Source organism: Engraulis encrasicolus, chromosome 4 (assembly GCF_034702125.1).
Source record: "Engraulis encrasicolus isolate BLACKSEA-1 chromosome 4, IST_EnEncr_1.0, whole genome shotgun sequence".
NCBI lineage: Eukaryota > Metazoa > Chordata > Actinopteri > Clupeiformes > Engraulidae > Engraulis > Engraulis encrasicolus.
Genome location: NC_085860.1, coordinates 44,207,399 through 44,215,656, shown reverse-complemented (window position 1 = coordinate 44,215,656; position 8,258 = coordinate 44,207,399). Strand labels below are relative to the sequence as shown.

The 8,258-nt window shown below is 42.9% G+C and overlaps 1 long non-coding RNA gene across 1 annotated transcript; it reads right to left on the bottom strand.

Moving 5' to 3' along the window:
* Positions 1 to 5,672: 5,672 nt before the first annotated feature.
* Positions 5,673 to 6,944, bottom strand: LOC134446910 (uncharacterized). The gene is made up of 3 exons (XR_010034528.1): positions 6,667 to 6,944; positions 6,136 to 6,231; positions 5,673 to 5,799 (listed from the first exon to the last, which is right to left on the bottom strand). It is a non-coding gene; the product is annotated as an uncharacterized LOC134446910 (long non-coding RNA).
* Positions 6,945 to 8,258: the final 1,314 nt, after the last annotated feature.

The window sequence follows — 8,258 nt, the reverse complement described above, 5'->3', positions numbered from 1 at the left end:
CTCTTAATGCAGATGGGGTCGTCGGTGGGCCTATTCTGTTGTTGCTGAAAATACTGAACTACAACATAACAACATTGCTATGACATTACAGAGAGCCTTGGTGACAAAAAGGTTATAACATAGGCTCTGCGCTAAGTGGTTAAAGAAGATATGAAACGAATTTTAATACAGTTTTTACAGTTTTTGTTGCTGACAAATGTTCCAAGCTTTGTGATTAAAACGAGACATTGTGTGTGTAATAATTTATCCAGGAAGTCATGTTAAAACGTGCTCAAAAGGAGCAATATTTTGTCCAGTTGTGCGAATTTATTGTCTTATGCGTGACGTCATATGGTTGACACAGTTCAAATCAGACCCCAGAATGTTATAGTAGTCAATGCCGGCGTCTATGGCTAGTAAATCAAAGCACAGTGGAAAATATTGTGTTCGTGGCGGATATGTCCCTGCTAGGCTACTGCTCGAGTGCGAAAACGGGTGAGTCTGGCTGACCGCCACATTAGCAGGATAGCCGTATGCTATATAGATGTTATTCCTCTCTGCCATTGCATTGTAGCACCTAATAACAAGTGTCCTCGGACAATGCGCTGCGGGTTAAGGCCTGTGTTAAGTTACGGCTCCATGGCCATCGGTCGTGGAGTTATCGCTTTATGCTACGAAATCGCCTTTCTATCCGAGCACGAACATCTGTGTATGACTCCATGGCCGTTGGTCGTGGAGTTATCGCGTTATGCAACGCAATCGCCCCTCAAACATCTGTGTCAAAAACTGCCTGCTGACTTCCAAATTGTCGGCATAATAATGGGTATAACGCCATAGTTTATTAAGATTACATTAAAACCATGCTATTAGGCTACCACATCTTACATTTTTAAAGTAGCTGAAAGTGCCACTTTGCTAGGTTTAAACGTGTCAAAGACAGAGCGCAGCAGCCACATTCCATAATCTGCGAAACAGGCATGTTTCAATCTTTTCCAGTTTACCACACTGTTGTGTCATTTGATTGATATCATCTTAATAATTATCAGCGTGTAGTACGAGCGATGGCTGTTTTGTGCCTGCTGATCCTGGACCTGTGCTGCTGTAAATGGTGATTTTGTTCTATTTCATTACCCATGGTCTACGGGAGGTGCATAATCGCAGAGAGCTTCTAATATAGGCTAGATGTGTGTGGCTTAAATTCAACGTGAGGTTTTACATGTGATGTTAGAGGTCTTCCCACATGTTGATGTTTGTATCAGAATTTTGGTTCCTTTATGAGATATGGGTTCATCAAATGTATGTTATTTCCGCAGCCAGCCATACTAGCAAACAAGGGAGTCAACCGTATGACATCACGGCCCTGTGGAAATTGTCGCAACAAAGGCACAGTTTTAAGTTGCCGTTTTAACAAGATATGCCCGGAACATTGACTTAAAGTTGGATTGATGTAATAGGCAAAATATTTAATTAGAATAATAGATGAATATTAATTTCAGTTCTTCTTCAAGTAACAGATTAAGACTTGGTCATTACAATTTTTGGGGACAGTAAGGTTAAAACGTAGGCTCTGTGCAAAGGGGGTAAACACACAAAAAACAAACTCTAACTTTGTTGTAGTCTACATGCTGCAGAAACTGTGTGAACTTGTTCTTTGAGGACATCTTAAAGCTCAAGGAGCATTTCCCATTTTAAAAAAGTATAGCATGGCTTATTATACCTTATACATCATTAATCTCACTCCGGAGAGGACAGCGAGAGGGCGAAGGACACGGCAACTCCAGCACACCAAATTACTCAGCTGCAAGGAGAATAGGAGAGAAGGAGCTGAGAAATGGGAACAAAACCGCGAGAAGTAAAGTATACACCTATAGGGGGAGGGACTAAGCTCAGAAGCTATTACCTTCACTTGTGGTGTGTGTGTGTGTCTGTGTCTGTGTCTGTGTGTCTGTGAGTGCGAGAGTGTGTGCGTGTGTTTGTGTGTGCGAGTGTGTGTCTTTGTGTGTGGGTGTGTGTAGGCCTACGTGTAAGAGAGAATCGAGAGGTTACTCTGCCCTTGATCCAATGGTCATGTGATATAAGCCTTATTTGAGGTCTACTACAATAAACACACTAACACTTGCTCTGGACAAAAAAGCACTTTCCATTTTCAAAGGCTTAAGATTGTGTGGGTCAACAGAATACACATCAAAAGACACACACACACACATGCACACACACACAAAATTGCACGCAGGCACGCACGCATGCATCCACGCATGAATGCACGCACACACACACACACACACACACACACACACACACACACACGAACACACACGAACACACACACGCACACACGCACACACACACACACACACACACACACACACACACACACACACACACACACACACACACACACACACACACACACACACACACACACACACGAGCACACACACACTCACATACACACGCGCGCGGGTATACAAACACAGCCTGTGGTGAAAACCTCATCCTGCAAAACAATCCCCAGGCAAGGGTGCCTCTGTGGACTATTCGGCAAGGTCACATACTACATTTTGCTGCACCACCCTAAAGCACACACACACACACGCACGCACACACGTACGCCACCCGCATGCACATACACACGCAGGCACACACACACACAAACACACACACACACACACACACACACACACACACACACACACACACACACACACACACACACACACACACACACACACACACACACACACACACACACACACACACAGGCTGCCTATCTCTGCACTACACTACATTCTTTTTCTATTCCCTAAGCAGCCTTTGAAGATCTTCATCAACACACACATACAGTACAGTACGCATGCATGCACACACACACAAACACACGCACGCACGCATGCTGTCTCACACACACACACTCTCTCTCTCTCTCTCTCTCTCTCTCTCTCTCTCTCTCTCTCTCTCTCTCTCTCTCTCTCTCTCTCTCTCTCTCTCTCTCACACACACACACACACACACACACACACACACACACACACACACACACACACACACACACACACATACATGTCATTTCAAAGGCAGGAGGGATTACCAGTGAGGAGTAAGCCCAGGAAGTAGGAATCACTAAAGCAGATATTGCCCAGGTCTGGCATTCATACTGTACACACACACACGCACACAAATGCACGCACATGTACACACACACACACACACGCACACACACACACGCACGCACGCACGCACACACACACACACACACACACGCACACACGCACACACGCACACACGCACACACACACACACCTCCAGCACGCTGTCGCAGTGCTCATTCCTACACAATGCCCAGGCCTGTTCCTTGGGACATCGGCCATCAGTGAGCTCTCATAGAAACATCCAAGAGGTGATGTGCTTTGTGCACCCTCAAAAGAAGACTGGGCTATATGAAGTGCTTTGTGTTGTGCAGGTTACTCTCAGAGACAGCCAATATCTAGTGATTCACTTTACTTACACTTACTGTAGATACAGACAACTGTTTCAGTTCAGGCAGGGGTTCTATTCTGTGTTCCGGTTATAACACAGTAGCCTGGCGACGCCATCCTATGTATTTCATCCAAAGATTTTGGCTCTGCACCTAGTCTGGCGAAACCTTCCTAGCTCGGTTCGCTCACTGTTTAGCCAATCAGCAAACAGCTGAGAGTGGTGACGCAGAACTCACCCGCGAAGTCGGTTACTGATTGGTTAAGGTAACACTATTCAGACTTTTGTTTTGTTATTTGTACGCTTTTATGACACTATCGTACCAGTCATGCTAATAAACCACATTATGGGTTGTAATTCGGAATTAAATGGCTGAGTAAGATCAGACCCACTGACTTCTATAGTATAACTGGACTGCGGAGTTCGATAGAACTCCATTCAACGGTTTTGAAGCAACCGCGGCTGATTTTCTTCCGCCCCAAAAATGCGGAAATATAATAATCACCTTGACAACGTTGAGCTACATTGCTGATAGGTCGACATCGCCGGCCAATCCACAAACAGACACTTCAAGACATGTCCCGCCCCTCCCACCCGAATATGACATGGCGTCCCCAGCAGAAATATTGAACCCAGTTTTCAGCTGTGGAACTGGTCGACACAGAAACCCTTGATTGTCATAAAAACATCAACTTAAGTTCAAATGGAACTGGTGATCGGTAAGTATGGCAAATATACCATGCTATTAATAAAATGATACTTTGGGATAACGAAACCTTGAAGAGCTTGTTATGATGACCATAATAATTTTAGCTTAGCATCTAACGTGAGCCAGCCGAGTGGCGTAAGACCTAGCTTACTATAAGTTACTTCACCACGTTGTAATGTAGCCGCAATTAAAGATAAATGGGAAGTTAGGCTACAAACAGAGCTGTACACAGAAAATGCAGATTTGTCTTTGGGGTCGGCGTACCGTTTGGCAAAACATAATCCATGTCAGCAATACTCAGTATCAACATTGCATTTGTATGAGAGCTCAGAATGCTCCAATTTTCATGTTGTACATCTGCGTAAAATATTGTTTGGTTTGTGTCTGCCACACCAAGTTAATCCTCTACGGACATTTGTAAATAACTTTGAATGTTTGGGCATCAAATGACATGCAAAACCTTTCCGTTTGACAGACAAACCATGGACGCTGAAGAAAGGCTCCTCGACGCCAAGCTGTCATCCGGAAGATTGAAGATGAAGATTGCCGTGTCGAGCAGTCATCATGACCATTTTTTTGCTGATCCACCCAGTTTTTGAAAAGATTCAGAATACAGAGCTTCTCTTTCTTAGATCACTCTTAGAAGTAGACGGTATGGTAAACAAACCAAAGTTAACACCTTTCAGTTAGTAAAACATAGCTGGCCTACAGTAGGCTATGACTAAACATCTGGGTGTTTTGTATGCTTGACATCAAGATTAAAATGAAATATTCACCCTTATGTTCTGCTTTTTAAACTTGCAAATCATGGAGTGGACATTCTTCCCCAAGCTTGTAAGAAATGCATTACTTCAATCACACAGTGTCTCCCAACTTCTTTTTTGTCTCATGTACCCCCTAAGCATTTTTGTCATACCATGAGTACCCCCTCCCTCATGCTCTAGTCTACTGTATATCTTCCTCTATCCCAGTGGTTCCCAACCTTTTTCTTCAGGGACCCATATTTTTACCATTGTAAGCTTTGGTGACCCAATCGTGCCAGCGCCCACGCGAGAGGGAGTCCCAGGCGAGAGGGAGTCCTGCGGAAACTCATTAGAAAATTGTATTCCTCAATTTGTCTTCAGTCAAATATAGAATGACTGTTGAATGTGTCGCTTACATTTTGTTGCCTCTATGCATATATCAGTTTAAAAGCTTTACTTTGTCATATATTCAACATGGGCTATATGGTATTAAAACGAAACCCCTTAAAATCAAGAGGGCTTCGCGACCCACTGTGGATCTTTGGCGACCCATAAGTTGGGTCCCGACCCATAGGTTAGGAACCACTGCTCTATCCCAATATGATTATGCTCCATACATTTCTTTTTATTGATACCTGCCAATGCATGTACCACCTGCATTGTGTTCACGTACCCCTAGTGGTACATGTACCCCTGGTTGGGAAACACCGATCTAAACAGTTGTAACAATAGTGTGTTAACCAATATTACAAATTAAACAAAATGTGTGGGCTGCTGTATATAAGCATTTATTAACTGTGTTTCATAATTGCAATGGTTTTTGAAGCTGGTTCTGCATATCGGATCCTCTGTGGTGGTAGGATGCAGGCAGCAGCGTACTGTGCACATCTTCAGCTGTAACGATAAATACAAATCTATTTTAAAAAAATAATTAATGTAACATGAACATAATTGAAGCATATCACTGGTATATATAGAGTAACTATAACATTTCAGTGTAGTAAAAATGTCTACATTTGTTTAAAAAGGAAAAACCCATGAACATCCTTCTCAAAAAAGTTTTGGGTGCAGGACTAACAAAGTCAAATGACAACTGAAAATTAAGTCTGCTCACCAAGCTCCTGTTTTACTTATTTAATGTGATGAGCTTGAAGTGCAGACTTCATTTTCAGTTTTCAAATGTTTTTATTGTCCCATTAAATCTGCAGAAATATGGGGGTGTAGACTCACTTGTGTAATACACTATAGATGTAAACAGAGACGTTGTCCAAGTCCTTGGTCATGTGATACCTGCTGCAGTGTACTCCACGTCTTCAGACCGCTCCGCTGTAAATAAAATAATGGCATATGAAGTGTGATGAGAATACGTCACTGTTTGGTACACCAACAACTTAACATACTTATGTCGTTTACATTATTTACCTCAACATTAAGTAGCTGAACTTGTATTAGTGTCAGGTTCATGGGAAGAAAACTCAATAGATAAGGAGATGGGCTGCTCGTGTTTCAAAGCATGCTACCTAATCAGTGAAAATCATGGAGTTTCATGGTGTGGGCATGCATATCTGTCAATAGAATTGGTACCCTTGTAATTATTGAAGATAGTGGCTACTGACAAACGCTGAGAGTTTACTACGCTTGATCTATACTTTTATCCAGTCCAATTACTTTTTGTCCCTTCAAATTGGGAGGCACATGTAAAAATAAGTGAAAGTCGCTTTGGATGCAAGCATTGGCTGAGTGTAGTGTAATGTTACATACCGGGTACTATATAGTATCATAGATGGCAGCAGGCTGGTCAGGTCCTCAGTTGTGCACTGGCAACAGTGGCTGGTCCTTGTCAGGTGTGTTTATGGGGCCTCTTCTCAGGTCAGAGAGCCAAATCCTTAATGATGTTGACTATGGTGAGACCTGCTGGCGTGTACTGTACATTTTCAGACATCTGTAAAGAAAATGATGACAAACGAAGGGTGATGAGAACAACATATATTTCATTACTATGTTATTACTAATATATAAACACATGCAGAGTAAGCAGATGATGGTGTTAGCTTTATATTGGAAGGTCTCTGGTCTTAAAGTGTTTATGAAACGAAAACAAACGGTCATTCCCATTAAAGACTTGTTTTTTTCTGATAGCATCGATGAGACTTTGAACCCAATCATCCCGGAGGAACTTGTGAAAATGGCAACTCAAAGTGTGAATTCTGTGAAATTTGGTGTGACTAATGAGCTGGGCTGTGACATCAAAGAGGAGAGTCCCTGGTTTGCTAGTATGGCGATCTGAGAAAACAACACACATTTGATGGACCCACATCTTATAAAGGAACCAAAATTCTGATACAAACATCAGCGTGTCGAAAAACCACACATCCAACCTCATGAGAAAAAAAAAACAGCAGCACAAATCTATTTCAGAGGCACTGATACATCTGCAGAAAGTGACATGTCTGACAGGCGAAGTGACGATTGTTGACATAGCCTGACAGTTCGTTTTGTTTATGGTTACGGTTGCTAAGGGCGCTTTGCCATGACCCAAAGATGACATGGCGTGTGTGTTTGTTGACAAATGGGGGGCATTTTGATTCAATTGCGCGATATAGTGTGATTGAAATGCATAGGCTACATGCAAAAATATCATCAACTAGAGAAAAAACGGAGGTATTAGGCTGTTGGAAAAATACCCTAGATAGCCTGAGTCCTCAGCATATTTTTAGCGTTTATCATTATTATTATTTTTTGTGCTCAAAGTCACAGGCGTCGCGTGTCCCTCAGCCTGACTCTGAGGACGAGGTGTGTCCAAACGTCAGCCACATGTGCACCACAATACTAAAAACAAACAATCAACGCTTCAAAGTAGGCCTACACTATGTGCATCTCCGTTTATTCGCTAAGCAGTAGCACAGTCTGTGAGTTGGCTGTCCTCGACCGAGAGCACCACGCTGATGCGCGGATATCCTCCCAAAACCAATTTAGTGACCAGTTGAATGGCAATCAATAAAAAGTGCATATTCCAAGAGCATTCGCATTGGTTTGGCATGTAATGTGCATTACCCTTTCCTGAAAACAACATACAAAGCAGATGGACAAGGTAAAACGAGTAGCCTAAAGCAAAGCAGTGCACTCACCTGTCTTCGTGCCCGAGCAGTTACAGGGGCAGTTTCAGTCTGCACGCCAGCGATGTCAATTGTTGGAACTGCTTGAGGCAATAGCATTCCCTTCAGTCCAACCATGCCTGCGATCTCCACATTTGTGGTGAAGCTTGCTTCAAAACCACACATTGGATCCACAGAGTCCTAGCTTGTTTTAGCCTTCTCCTTGTCGGCCACAGTTCCATCATTCTTCACAGAAGG